At 37.2% G+C, this 16319-nt stretch overlaps 1 pseudogene; it reads left to right on the forward strand.

The window, feature by feature from the left end:
• Positions 1-718: 718 nt before the first annotated feature.
• Positions 719-2825, forward strand: LOC124506159 (follitropin subunit beta-like; annotated as a pseudogene).
• The last annotated feature ends 13494 nt before the right edge of the window (positions 2826-16319 follow it).

The following is a 16319-nucleotide window of genomic DNA, read 5'->3' on the forward strand; positions in this document are numbered from 1 at the left end:
TACACATGCTATTGTATAAATGGTAGACTTGAGATTTGCCTCTGTCTATGGCATTCCTCATCCAAGACAACAGACTACAGGTTTCTGCTCCTGTAGTTATCAATTGGGGATAGTTATTTTTTAAGTTATTGATTCTCAGGATCTAAAAAACAAATTGAGACTCTCAGGAAAGAACTTTTTATTACTGTCTTGTAGGAAGTCCAGACATGCCAGTTTAATTTCTCAAAATTTATGTATCTATTACAAACAGGAATAGCAACTAACTAATTTTATAGACCTATTAACTTGACCTTTGAAATATTTTCCTACTAATCAAATGTGAACAAAATTATATGCCCTTATTTAGTTAATTCAAAAATCAAAAAATGAATTCTCAGGCACAAAATTTTCTTTATTAAAATCAAAATGGTCATTAAAACTGAGACTGAAGGGGCCATTTAACAATGACAATTGCCTGGTTCCAGGCAATCATTTTCATTTTAAGATAATCCCCTGAAGCATTTTAATCCCTAAAAAAAAAAAAATACACCTCCACTTAAAGAATTTTATGAGGAGTTCTCATCTGTAACATGTTTCTCTTTTGTCAAAATATGCTTGTTAAAACTGAATGTGACTGTGGAGCTTGGGGAGCAGGTTTATTTCCATTCAGTCTGACTGGGTCAAAGCTCATGACGGTGAAAATACCTTGAGTTTCTAATTGTTTGCTTCCTAGTCCAGGATGAAGTCAGTCCAGTTTTGCTTTCTCTTCTATTGCTGGAGAGCAATCTGCTGCATGAGCTATGAGCTGACGAACATCACCATCACAGTGGAGAAAGGAATACCCCTTCTGCATAAGCACCAATGCCACTTGGTGTGTGGGCTACTGCTACACCTGGGCAGGAATTCACTCCTGCTGGAAGTGAGGGTACTGAGGATCTGTACAAGGCAGGCTTCATTAATTCCCAATTTATCAATATTTTGTCTCTCCTCAACAATAGCCATGAATCGCTTAGCCAACTTCTCTGCATTGTGATTAAGGTTAATTACCATGATATCATTTCAATGTCTAGGTTTGGATTTAATTTGGGTAAAACAAATTTGGGACAGCTCATATTGATGTAAATGAATGCTTCAGTAATGCGCCAATTCTGCATTTTAAAAGAGTATTTTTCTGCTAGCTTTACCTATTGAGAGATAAACATGGGCATGAATACATATCTATATTTGATCATGGAATATGATCAATACTCTCAAACAGCCAAATGCAATAATAAAAGGCATACCTTTGTAACAGGTATAGTACCAAAATGCCTTTAAAGCCAAATAAAAACACAAGCAGCCAATTAGAAGATTCATTTTATTGGTCTACCTTTAACACAAATGCCAGCAAGCAGCCTGAAAACAATCAATCCCTGTAGATTAGAACCAAAAGGAATCAGCAAACCTAATCCCTTTATGCTGGTGAGGAAATCAAGGCATAAGGGCATTAGACCATTTGTCTACATTCTCTACAGCTTCTTCACAATTGGACAGTTTTCAGTGAACATGTTTCTTCTTTGCCATTTTTCTGTTGCATCTGGCTATGCAGGGATTCAACAAACTGAAATTTAAGGTGGCTGCATTTTAATGAATATACTTTATGTGATAGTAAAAATTTGATCAATGAAATTTAACTCACTGCATAGAGTGGGATAGAGACCTTGTGGCCAGCCTGGCAAAGGAATTAACCAGCAACCTCTTCTCTCCCTTAAAGCCAATTATTTTCCCATTGGGCAAGTAGAAGAGTGAAACATACTTGGCTTGAGTTAAATGTATTGATATTGAAACTATGTCATTTACTTTTGGATTAAGAACCATGCAAATACAAAGAATTTAAGGCAGTGGCAAGGAAAAACTTAAAAAGTAATAGAAGGTCCAAAATCCAATATGAGACTTCACTCATATTTCAGGCAAGCATGAATAATTCAGCGTATGACTCTTATTCCTCTTTTAAATATACATAGAAAAGAGTGATGGAAATATCTTTATAAGCAATTAAACTGAAGTGTTATATGTTTTTATCTGTCATTAACATAGCTTCAGATTACTAAGTACAAAAAGAAAAATCTTTATATTCCAAAGTCATATTTCTTTATTCCTTTATCTCTACATGCTTTTATGCCATACAAATTTAAAGTTTTATAGAACTTTACAAATATTAAACATGTGGGTATTATCATGGTAGGGAGGAAGGAAACAGTCATATTTTCTATAACATTTCCAGGACAGTTTAGAAAAGTGGTATAACATGCATTTTTAAAAATAAGGTCATGCTTCCTGTGCTTAAGGATCCTACAACCTGGTCTTCAGAGGACAAATATTAGAATAAGCAGTATTAAATCCCTCTTTTTTTGAGAGAGAGAGAGAGAGAGAATCCCAAGCAGGCTCCACACTCAGTGTGGAGGCAGATGCAGGGCTTAGTCCCATGACCCTGGGATCATGACCTGAGCCAAAATCAAGAGTTAAATGCTCAACTGACTGAGTTACCCAGGCACCCCAAAATCCCTGTCTCATTTTGACTAAGCCAAAAGGAAACTTCCAGAATTATAATCTAACTCTCTCCTTCCTAAACTCCTCAGGCTCTAGTGTACAAAAACCCAGGCAGGCCCAACATTCAGAAAATATGTACCTCCAAGGAGCTGATGTATGACATGGTTAGAGTGCCTAGCTGTGCTCGCCATGTACACGCCCTGTGTATGTACCCAGTAGCCACTGCATATCACTGTGGCAAGTGAGACACCAACACTGACTACACCGTGTGAAACCTGGGGCCCAACTACTGCTCCTTCAGTGAAATGAAAGAATAAAGAGCAGTAGACATTTGGGACAGCCTACCCTTGTCCTAAAGGGCCAAGATATCCCAAACTCTGTGTATGTCCATGTGCCCAGGCTAAAAAACCACTGCAGGCCAAGGGATCATAAGGCCCCTGATCCCTGTGGTCCAGGCAGAGGAGGAGCTCCAGGATTGGAGAGTGCCTGGCACCACTCATCCCTGTATTCTTAGGTGTGGGCTCAGTCAGTTTCATTCCACTTGAATTCCGGGGCTTTAAGTTGTTTCCCATATTCAACGGATTTAGAGGTCCCTAGAGAAACTCTATGATTTTATAAATGAGAAAACCTAGACTTGGAAGAAAGAGCTCTCAAGATGACTGGGTAGGAAAACTAAATCTCGTATGAGATGTACAGCGTGCAAGGGCAGGGCCAGTGTTGTTTTAGTGTCCTAAAGCCAGTACCTAACCATTTAAATATTAAGGGGAGAGTCAGGAAGACAGGGAGACTGAGCCAAGACTGCCCACTTCGTCGCTCGTCCTTGGAGGTGGTAACATCAGTTCCACTTTGCCTGCGTTTTTCTGGCAAAGAAGTTTTTGCTGATCTGTGAGGGTAGGAGAAGAGTAGAGGGAGGTAGTGCTGGGAAACAGGCCACGCATTCAGAATGTGAAGCCTAAAAAACCACATCTTAACAATTTTTTTTAAGTTTATTTATTTATTTTGAGAGACACAAAGACAGAGCAAAGTGGGGAGGACAGAGAGAGGAGGGAGAATCAAAAGCAGGCTCTGCACTGTCAGCACAGAGCCTGATGCGGGGCTCAAACCCATGAACCATGACATTATGACTTGAGCCTAAACCAACAGTCGGACACTTAACTGAGCCACCCAGGCACCCCAAAAATCTTTATTTCCAATTTGAATTACTAACCTAGACCAAGAACTATTAGTTTGGGTCTGTAGAAATTCAATTACAAAACCAATGAATATATTTTCCTGAGTTGTTCCCCTAAACGTGTTTTACCACTTAAAAAAAAATTTGATTGAGAACTTCCAGCCTCCTGCAAAACTGCCTCTCAGGCAATAAGACGCATACCTGTTGCTTGTTGCTGTGTCATCTGGATCAGAATCCTCCTCCTTGGTGGGATGGGAACCCTGAAGTACATGTGATAGCACTTTAGGCAACTTGACAGTTTTTGTTTGTTTCAAATTTTTATTTAAATTCCAGTTAGCTAACATATAGTGTAACATTAGTTTCAGGAGTAGAAATTAGTGATTCATCACTTACATACAATACCCAGTGCTCATCCCAACAAGTGCCCTCCTTAATACCCATCATCCATTTAGCCCATCCCCCACCCACCTCCCTCTATCAAACCTCAGTTTGTTCTCTACCATTAAGAGTCTGTTTCATGGTTTGCCTCTCTCTTTTTTCTCCACTATGTTCATCTAGTTTCTTTATTAAATTCCACATTTGAGTGAAATATGCATTTGTCTTTCTCTGACTGACTTATTTCACTTAGCACAATACACTCTAGTTCTATACATGTCATTGCAAATGGCAAGATTTCATTCTTTTTGGTGACTAATATTCCATTGTGTGTGTGTCTGTGTGTGTATGTGTATATATACATATATATACATACATATATACATACATATACGTATGTATATATACATACATATATACATATATATACATATGTATGTATATGTGTGTATGTATGTATACACGCCACTTCTTTTTCCATTCATCGGTAGATGGACATTTGTGCTCTTTCCATAATTTGGGTATTAATGATAATGAAGCTATAAACAACAGGGTACATATGCCCCTTTGAATCAGTATTTTTATATCCTTTGGGTAAATACCTAGAAGTGCAAATGCTGTATCATAGGATAGTTCTATTTTTAACTTTTTGAGGAACCTCCATACTGTCTTCCAGAGTGGCTGCACTAGTTTGCATTTCCACCAAGAGTGTAAAAGGGTTCTCCTTTCTCCACATCTTTGCCAACATCTGCTGTTTCCTGTGTTCTTAATTTTAGCCATTCTGACAGGTGTGAGGTGGTATCTCATTGTGGTTTTGATTTGTATTTCCTTGGTGATGAGTGATGTTGAGCATCTTTTCATGTATCTGTTGGCCGTCTGGATGTCTTCTTTGGGAAATGTCTATTCATGTCTTCTGCCCATTTCTTAACTGGATTATTTGTTTTTTAGGTGGTGAGTTTGTTAAGTTCTTTATAAATTTTGGATACTAACCCTTTATCGGATACATCATTTGCAAATATCTTCTCCCATCCCAAAAGGTTACCACTTGGTTTTGTTGATTATTTCCTTTGCTGTGCAGAAGGTTTTTATTTTGATGAAGTCCCAATAGTTCATTTTAGCTTTTGTTTCCCTTGCCTCCAGAGACATGTCTAGTAAGAAGTTGCTATGGTCAAGGTCAAAGAGATTGCTGACAGGCTAGTAACTTAGTTGCCAATTATCTGTTCAGAGAAATAGTTCCCTTCAAAAGAGTTGGGAGTCCACAGAGATTAGCTATATTTTCTGGGCTCTCTACATTTGCTTTATCACTTGACTACCTGTTCTCCCAAATCTATGATCTTTCAAAAGGGTACACACTGAAAATGCTTCATGACTTAAATTACTTTAAAAAATATTAACTTTTATTAGCTGAATGTTAAAACACACAGAAAAAAATTTTTAAATGTTATCTACCAAAGGTACAACTTTAGATTTTTCGACATTCTTGAGCCACTTATTCATGACACATTCATGTAGAGTTTCATAATACTAGTGGGAATATTATTAGGAATCAAACGTGTCTATAAATATAACCTGAACTCATTGCTCCCTTGGAAATATCAATAACAATTTTGCTGGATTTTTGTGGTCTTTTTTCCCTAAAATATATCTACCAAAATTGCTTCAATGAAACTTTTTTAAGAAATAAGTCATCATTTTCTTAAAATATCTCTGTTGCATCTCACCCCCTGTCTACAATAAAACTGACTTATTCTCAGAAAGCCCTTAACTTATTTTTCTGCAGCTCAGGCTTAGTGGAAGTCTTCCTTATAACCTTTGGAATCTAGTTAAGTACTAGCACTCATAACCTGGAACTAATATAACACTGTGTGTCAACTATACTTCAATTTAAAATAATAATAATAATAATAATAATAATAATAAAGTACTGGAGCTAATATATTTTTCAGCACATGGATATCAAGGATTATTTTTCACAGTAGATGCAGAAAAAACATTGACAAAACTCAACAACCTTTCATGATAAAAACTCTCAATGAATTGGGTATAGAAGGAATTTACATTAACATAATAAGGGTCATATGACAAGTCCACAGTTTACATCATATTCAGTGAGAAAGACTTAAAGCTCTTTTTCTAATATCAGGAACAAGGCAAGGATGCATACTTTCATGATTTCCATTAAACATAGTACTAAAAGTGCTGGCCAAAAAATCAGGCAAGAAAAAAAATTTTAAATCATCCAAATCAAATGCTAATTACACTGGTATCTAAAATTTAAAAAAAAAACACATATATATCAGAATAAAGAAGTAAAATTGTCTCTCTTTGCAGATGTCATGATCTTTTATATAGAAAGTCCTAAAGACTCCATCCTAAAACTGTTAGAAATAATAAACAAATTTAGTAAAATTTCATAATACAAAATCAATATACAAAAATCAGTTGCATTTCTATATACTAAAAACAAACTATCTGGAAAAGAAACAAAGAAAACAATCTCATTCACAATAGCATCAAAAATGATAAAATACTTATGAATAAATTTAACCAAGGAAATGAAACACCTGTACAATGAAAACTATAAGATATTGATGAAAGAAATTAACGACACAAATAAATGGAAAGATACCCAATGTTCATGGATCAGAAAAATTAATGTTAAAATGTCCATGCTATTCAAAGTCACATACAGATTCAATGTAACTCCTATCAAAATTCAATGGCATTTTTTTATAAAAATAAGGAAAAAACTCTGAAATTCATATGGAACCACAAAAGATCCCGAGCCAAGGAAATCTAGGGAAAGAAAAATAAAGCTAGACACATCATACTTCCTGATTTCAACTATACCACAAAAGCTATAGTAATTAAAATAGTATGATACTAGCATAAAAACAGATAGAGAATCAAGAGCCCAGAAATAAACCTATGCATATATAGTCAAGGACAAGGGAGACAAGAATATTAATGGGGATATTCGCACGCAGAAGAATGAAAATGGACTTGTATTTTGCACCACTCATAAGAATTAACACAAAATGAATTAAAGGCTTAAATGTAAGACCTGAATCCTAAAATTCCTAGAAGAAAAAATATGGGGTCTGGTCCTTGACACTGGTCTTGACAATTATTTTTTTAGTATAACACCTAAAGTACAAGCAACAAAATTAAAAAAAAAAAATAAGTAGGGCTATACCAAGCAAAAAAGTTTCTGCACAGCAAAAGAATGATCAACAGAATACAGAGGTAACCTATGGGAGAAGAGAAGATATTTGCCAACCAATATCTGATAAGGGCTTAACATCCAAAATATACTCATAACAACTCAACAGCAAAACCAAAAAAAAACAAAAAACAAACCCTCCCAAATTATCTGATTGAAAATGGGCAAAGGACCTACATAGACATTTTTCCAAACAAGACATACAAATGTCTAACTGGCATAAAATGATGAAACTCACTAATCATCAGAGAAATGCAAATCAAAACTACAGTGAGATATCTCCTCACACCTTTTAGAATGGCTAGTATCAAAAAGATAACAGGTAAGTGCCAGCAAGGATGTATGGAAAAGGGAACCCTTGTGTTCTGCTGGTAGGAATACAAACTAGTGCAACCACTACAGAAAATAGTATAAAAATTCCTCAAGAATATAAAATTGAACTACCATGTGATCTAGCAATCTCACTTCTGAGTATATATGGAAGGAAATAAAATCAACATCTTGAAGATGTGTTTATGTTTATGATGTGTTCAATGTTCATTGTAGCATTACTTACAATAGCCAAGATACAGGAACAATGTGTCTGTCAATGGACTAATGGATAAAGAAAATGTGGTATATTTATACAATGAAATATTCAGCCATTTAAAATAAAGGAAATCCTGCCATTTATGACAACACAGATCAATCTTGATCAACCAAAATGAGTCAGACAGTGAAAGGCAAATACTGTATGATCCTATATGTGGAATCTAAAAATAACAAACAAACTTAAAAACAAAAATGAACTCATAGAAACAGAGAACAGTTTGGCTGTTGCCAAAGGTCAGGGGTGAGGGGGGGAAATGAGTGAAGCTGGTCAAAGGGTACAAACTTTCAGTTACAAGATGAATATATTCTGGGATCTAATGTACATCATGGTTACTACAGCTAACAATACTGTATCACATACTTGAAAGTTGCTAAGAGAAATCTTAAGAGTTGTCACCACAAAAAAATAAACAAAAAGGTAACTATGTGAAGTAGTGGACATGTTGACTAACCTTATTGCAATAACCATTTCATAATATACATATATATCAAATAATCACATTTTATACCTTAAAAATACTGTATGTCAATTATATCTTTAATAAAGCTAGAAAAAATTAAAATTAAATTCCTAAAGAAAAAAATGAATGATTTTTTCCAAACGACTTTTTTCTTCCAGTTCGAAATTCTCATACGGAATACATATTAAATCTGTGGGCCTCTCATAATAATTATCTGTCTAGTTCAAGAATAGATGTGATAATATTTTTTGACTGTACAAAGATATAAGGACAAAATGAAAGTTGAATAGAATTATGGAATGGACAGAGGATTGAAGGCCATCTAGTTCAATGTTGCCATTTACTGGATGTTAACACTGAGGCCTGAGACCACATAGGCCATGATAGGATCAGAATTAGAACCCCAATTCCTTATTTTTAGTGTCTCTTTGGAGTACCTCCACTATGCCATGAAAACACTTTGCCAACCAAAGTAGCTCATTCAAATATGGCTATCTGTAAAGTGTAGACCACCACATACTTCAATATTTTCTACCATATTTTTAATGCCCAAAGTAGACTGAAACTCTGGTGACCAAAATAACAATAATTTAGTGACTCTGCTGATGCAGGGATTCTGTCTGCCTCACTCACTTCTGAGTAAACCCTTAGCACTTAGTAGGTACCATTAGTGGTTTAATTGGATTGATTCAAACTGAACTGAGAATTTCTTTTTCTGCAATTTCCATCTAGTTTTGTCTTCTGGAACCATCCAAAACAAGATTAATCTATTTTCTGCTTGAACACATTCAAGTAAGGAGAATAATTAGGTTCTCACTTCCAGCCTGAAGATAATCAGTTCATTTAGCTATTCTTTGAATAATCCAGAGCTCAAACATGCCTTCCCACAATCCTGATCAATATTCCTCTGTGTGTTAAGGGCTCATAGAAAGTACGGAGATTCAAAAAGGGCAGAATGGACCCAGACTGAGGGCTTTAAATAACTGCAGACATCAGATTCACACAAAAGGTCTTTGACGACAATGAATGCATTATAATTATGTTCAGAGCACCCAGCCTAGTGCCTTACACACACCAGGCTCTAGTGGCAATGTCTAAATGACTTGATCAGAGCACTGTCTTCCTGCTCTCTCAGCACCACTGACCTATGTGTTAAGCCTGTGGTCAAATCCCATTTCTTTTCAATTTCAATTATTTTTACTTAGTGAAGTCTGAAGCCATTAAGACAAAGCTTTTTCCCACTTCAAAGATAAGTATTCTTTTTTACACTCAGTGTTACTACTACAAATGTCATTCAGTCCACTTATTGAGTTTGGATTTTACATCATTTATTCTTTCTATTTCTTTTCACAAAGAAAAACAGGAAAAATATTCAAGGCAAGAACTTGAAAGGAATTCGTGTAAGATCTAAGATCTATACAAATACTGACATTTTATCAACATGAACACCGCAACTGTGTTTACATACCAAGGGCTGCCCAGAGAAGTGGCCAAGGAATACTGGTGTGAAAAAAAAACCTATTTGCTAAAAGGTAATATAATAGATGATTGAGAGAAAAGATGTGAGTCCAAACCCCAGCTAGCCTCCTTTCTGTGTGCTGCTGGTTAAGCTATGTAACCTCACTGAGCTTGTGTCCTCAATTTCAAAATAAGGGTAATATTTATAACCATGTCACAGTAAGAGCTAACATTTATATGGCAGCTACTATGAGCCAGGTACTATTTATTAACTCATTTAATCCTCATATAGTCATTTGAGGTGGGAACTATTACCAGCAGCATTTTACAGAAGAAGGAACAGGTTCAGAAAGATTAAAAATTTTAAACAAGTCACACAACTATTAGGTGGTGGACTTGGAATTTAAACCCAGGCAATCAGCTTCAGAGTGTCTGCTTACAGCCATTGTACCATACTGCCTATACTATCATAAGTATGAACTCCAGAATATTCTCTTCCTATGGCCATCATTTCCCTTAGCAGTGTGAAAGAAAAGAACATTAGGCTAGATGCCAAGAGGCCTGGGTTTTACTCACAGCTCCTCCCTGAGTAGTTCTGTGACCCTGTGCAAGTCTCTCTCTCTCTCTCTCTCTCTCTCTCTCTCTCTCTCACTCTCGGCCTCAGAATCCTCATTGGTAATATAAAAATGTCAGGAGTCATGAATTCATGCTTAGAGATGCCCAAAGAGTAACTCAGTGAATGATACTTTTCCCTAGAGGGACACTTTGCTTGCATATATAAATTACATGAGCACACAGAAAGCACTCAATACTACTGCAGATATCATTATCATTTACTCTCCCTTTCTGCTTCTGTCCTCACACCTCCAGAGTCTTTAACCTTAGTTAAAGGGTAGGAAAGCTACATGTCTCAGTTACCCCAACCACTTCAGATCCCAGAGAAAGTTACTAGCATGGAAACAGCCTTGCAGAGATAAGGCCCCAGGAAGGCCAGGGACTTTCCCATTTCCAAGCCTGTTTAGTCTTCAAGTAGCTGACCTTGACCTTCTGGCTAGCTCTGAATCAGTCACACCAAAGGCTCTTTAGAACCAAGATTGTGAACACATGGTGCTCTAGCAGTAGTCATAACCTCCCAAATCCACTTAATCCCTTAATCCACACCTCCTAACAGAGCTGGACCCCACACAGAATGCCTGTCTCAGCCTCTACCCAACAACATCAGCAAAGACCTGAGCTCACTCTGCTCTGATCAAGAGGCCTCTGCTCCGACCTTCTCAAACCCTGAGTTTCCTTCTTTCAGAGGAAACATTCTCATGCATAGCTGGCGTTTGCTAATACGTAAGTGATGAAATCCAAAGTACATTTGGTATTTGGACAAATGTCAAATGTTTTCCCTATGCACCACATGTAAAATATAAATGAGGGAAGTTAAAAAAAAAGGCAAGAGACAAGCAAGTAGGCTGTTCTGAGTATGAGGCTGCTTCTTTGCTCCAACAGAGGATTCTAGATAGGTAAGTGAGATTCCCACTGTATGCTAGAGTGTTAATGTTACTCCCAACAATAGTAGGTAAAAAAAAAAAAAAAAAAAAAAAACGAGAACACTGGACTAGAAGATAGTCAGGAGGCCTGAGTTCCAACCACAGCTCCTCCTAGACTAGCTCTGTGACCCTGGGCAAGTTACTTTATTTCTCTGGGCCTCAGATTCTAATCTATAAAATGGAAATGTCTGCATATCACAAATGCAAGCTCAGAAAGGCCCCAAGCATAAGGCAATGATGAAATAGACGAAGGATTCATCTCACAACAGAGAAACTCTTCACCTGTATGTGTAATGCATAATATTCTCCACTTTTCTAAAGAAATATGCCAATTCCATTTAGGAAACTTTTGATTTTAGAATTGTTTAAGATTTATAGAAAAATTTATAGACAGTAGAGTCCCGATATATTCCATACTCAGTTTCCCTTTTTGTTAGCATCTCATATTAGTATCATACATTTATCACAACTACTTTTTCTAAACACACAGCCCTCTCAGCCTATCTACAGAAATGAGTACATAGAAATATTTCTCTACTAAAGAAGAACAAAATGCAATCTTATCTTGATAATTCTGCCTCAGTAAGAGATACAGTAGGGATGGAGGAGACTAGAGTTAACATGTACAAATCCCAGGCAGGAGCTGCAGGGCAGATTCAGGGGGACAGCTGCTATACAGGGATACAGAACCTGTATTTCTAAACCTCTGGGTTTTGTTTTTGTTTTTGTCTTTGCATTTCAGATAAACTAGAAATCCAGATTTTTACATAAAACACACCAATTTTTAAATACTGCCTTGTTTCTTTTCCTTTCTTAAAATATTACTCTGGCCAAATAAAACAGATATCCTAACTGGAGTTGGCCTGTGTCTTTCAGTTTGGGATCCCTAGTTATATTAGTTCAACCGGGCAAAGTCAAGGTGTCGGCAGGCCTGGTTCCCTCTGGAGGCCCTGAGAAGAGAGTGCATTTCCTCTCCCCTTTCAGTGTCCAGTGGCCACTTGCTTTCCTTGGCCTGTGGACCCTTGTTCCAGCTCCAAACTGCACCTCTCCAACTCTGCTTCTGTCACCACATGGCCTTCTCTTCTGCCTCTGACTGCTCCTGTATTTCTCCCTCTTATAAGAACTATTATGATTACCTCAGCCCCACACAGCTAATCCAGGATAATCTATCTCAAGACCCTTAACTTAATCACATCTGAAAATTCCCTTTTGCCATACAAAGGTAACACTCACAGTGCCACAAGATTAAGATGTGGACCTATGTGGGATCAATAACCAGCCTGCTACATTAGTTTAGAAATGGATTTCTGTTCCAGCTTTTGTATTTAAGGATTCTCTCTCTTATCTCTTTCATATGATTCCATCATCTTGGCCTCCTATCAGAGAAGCCACTTTAGCAGATATTTGTGGGGCAGCTATCATGTACCCAGCCATGTGCTAGGAACAGAGGGGAGGAATAAATATACAAGAACAAATATTCTCTTCTGTATCAAAGATTTATGATATATTTGGCAAAGGACAAGAATTTATAGAAGGTGTAATACTCTGAGAACTCATTTCATTAGAAATATTTTCATTAGATCTAGGGGAAAATTGAAAACACAGGCCTAGGATGAAGAATATGAAGAAGGACACATTTCTGAGATGACATTCTTGGAGGTGACATGGCCAGGACCACTTTATTCTCCTAAACGAAGCTTTATACTCAAATACTATTTGCCCATAAACTATTGGGCAGGAAGGGCATCCTTTCATTGGAACCCTGAAGTAGACATCTTTTGGAGTGTCTGTCTTACACATTAAGTCAATGACCCTACTCCCTTTCTCTGGGAAATGAGTCCCCTTCTAACTCACTGAAGTGCCTTCTTGGAGTATCTTCATAATTGTTGACTTCATTTAACTGAGCCAGTAGGCATTTGATAGCTAAAGTTCCATCCTGGACATTTGGAATTAAAATAATTAAAAATTGTAGTTAGTTGAGGCCTCTAATGTAGAAATTTGGAAAATAAAGCATGACCATCTTTCTCTTTCTTACATCTGGAGATGTAGAGAAAATCACACTACACAAAGAGAGAACAGACAAGACATGAAACAGTGACACACAGACCAAAGTGACATCCAGAGAAGCCTCATGGCTTTTACACTTCTGCTTCTAGTCACTTCCTGAGGTTTGGCTGCATTTTTGCCTTTGAGTTCCAAGAGAAAACCCTGTTTCTTTAAAATAAATTCCCTGTCTTTCCTTAGGTGCAACCAAGTTGGTTTCTGTTACTTGAAACTGAAAAAGCATTATAGTCCCCTGAGATCTCTCAAAGAGCTTCCCCTGAAGGCTCCCACCCACTGCTGTCTCTACTAAAAATGTTTTCTACTATTACTGTGTTTGGATTCCTGTCTTTTAGGAACCATTTCAGAAGAATTTGGCACCTGGCATCTACAAGACTTGGGAACAGAGGACACCTTAGGCAACACAATTCACACATCAGTTTTGCAAAAGTGAAATGTTTGGCCTAATTTCTCAAAATAAAGTCATTTTTATGGATGGCTAAATTTCTCATGTCCCAGTTGCGGAATGGTTTCATGTAAACCTAAAAGTCTGTAGAGATTTAATCCTCATCTCAGGGGCTGCCCAAATTTTATGCAACGAAGTGTGGGTTGAGAGACAACTGTTTGGTGCTTTCACTTTTTAAATAAGTATTGAAAGCACGTAAAGACATGTTACTCAATATTTTGCCAATGACAGAATGTTTTCATTCACAGTGCCTCATTCAATCCTCACAATTGTGTGGTGGGAAAAGACAGGGTAGGATCCTGCATTCCATTTTATGGATTTCAAAGGTGTTGAATAATTTGACTTAGGTTAGGAAAATGGCTCAGGATTTTGGGCCCCTGAAGGGTAAGTGGTAAGCACTAAGTCTAATCATAATATGCTTATCACCTTGCACAGTAACTGACACACAGTGTTTCAGGAGTGACAAATCATTTCATCTCACACAGCAATTCTAATCCACTGACAGTGGCTACCTGCAACGCTATGTTTAGAAGGATTCAAGAGTATATCTGAACTCTGTACGAAGAAATGTTGTGACTGAATAGTGTTGCCTGCTGACTGATAGGTAAGAGAGAGGAGAGTGGCAGTGCAATTCTCAGTATTTCCATGCCTACAACAAATGCTCTGTAATGTTCACTGAGTTAACTAAAACTGGCAGAGCCAGGACCGAAAACCAAGTCACTTGGCTCTGTTTGCTCATGTACTTTCCATTACACCAGAAAGCATCTCCCATCACACCTCTAATATCCTAAAACCAGGAGTCAGAAAACCATAGCCCAAAGATCTGGCCTGCTGTCTGTCTTTGTAAATAAAGTCTTACTGGAATACAGTTATGCTCACTTGTTTATGTATGGTCTACACATGCTTCTGTGCAAAAATGACAGAAGAAAATACTTGCAACAGAGACCAGGTTGTCCACAAAGACGAAAATATTTACTATCTGTTCCTTTATAGAATTCTGGCCAAACCCATTCCTAAACCAAACCAAAGAAGTTCAGAGTAGCTCCAAAAAGATAAGTGCAATCCCATCTTTTCTTCTCCATAGAATAAAGTTTCCCAACTTTGTGCTTTGCTGACCAGATTAAAATGCACCTTGCCATCACTCAAGATTATAAGATAAAGCAGGCAGGTGTATACTTATTCTGATATTCATAGATTGGCATTTAGAAAAGAAGAAGTTCTAATATGAATTAAGGACTCAAAGTATGTGTACCTGAGGTAATGAATTCACTGAAGGGTAAAAGAAAAATATAATAAATATGTAATAAAATATAATAAATATAGTAAATATAAGATAGGAATGCAATAAATATACAATAAAAATAAAATGGCAATAATAGAATAAAAAGCTACTGTAAACTCCCATTCACCCAGTATCCAACCAACCAGAAAGTCATAACTTATTTTATTTTCCTTTTTGTGGAGAAATACTTTACAAAGATTAAATAAATTGATGAGTGAATCAGTTTTCAAAATATCCTTCTGAATTAAAAGTAACAGATTTTCATGGTTATAACACTAGAGCCTTATGAGTCATATAAAGAAGCTTTAGCAATCTTTGTGAGACTAACAGGGCAATAATAAGTCAGCCAGCCTTAATGAGCCAAGCTGCCCAAGTTCTGAACTTACAGGAGAATAGTATATTGGTTTATCTTTAAACTTTTGGCTTTTATACAGTATTATCGGAGTTAAGCCAAGGAATAGAAAAAAAAAAAAAAAGGAAACTACACTGAGTTTTTCACCGACAGACTGTGGATTGTCATACTACACAATTAAATGCTCACATGGGTGATCATTAAAACTTATGAGTGATAAGGCGATTTAATTTTTTTTTCAACGTTTATTTATTCTTTTTGGGACAGAGAGAGACAGAGCATGAACGGGGGAGGGGCAGAGAGAGAGGGAGACACAGAATCGGAGACAGGCTGCAGGCTTTGAGCCATCAGCCCAGAGCCCGACGCGGGGCTCGAACTCACGGACCGCGAGATCGTGACCTGGCTGAAGTCGGACGCTTAACCGACTGCGCCACCCAGGCGCCCCGGTAAGGCGATTTATATGTGGCTACCAGATGCAGTGGAAGATGTCAAGAAAGCATTAAACACATAAACATGCAACATAATATCAGATATTATGGGGGGAAAAGCCTTGATAAAAAGACTATACTGGGTTGATTGAAAATGTAGTGGCTGATAATCCCTCACATCCAAGTATATGCATATTGCTCCTCTGAACAAGAAGTGAATCTATTTTCTTCTCCCTTGAATCTGGACAGGACTTAACTTTGGCCAACAGAATGCAGCAGACATGGCATTCTAAGATTTTCCAGCCAGGTCTTAACAGAATCATGTCTCTCTCTTGGAATCCAGCTGCCAGGCTGTTAAGAAACTCAGACCAAATTCCAGAGTGAGAGATGCCACATGTAGAGAGGCCCTGCTAAACAAGAGGTCAT

This window comes from Lynx rufus, unplaced genomic scaffold, assembly GCF_022079265.1.
Source record: "Lynx rufus isolate CCGP_SWC_20201006 ecotype Redwood Valley unplaced genomic scaffold, mLynRuf1.p SCAF_9, whole genome shotgun sequence".
Classification (NCBI taxonomy): domain Eukaryota; kingdom Metazoa; phylum Chordata; class Mammalia; order Carnivora; family Felidae; genus Lynx; species Lynx rufus.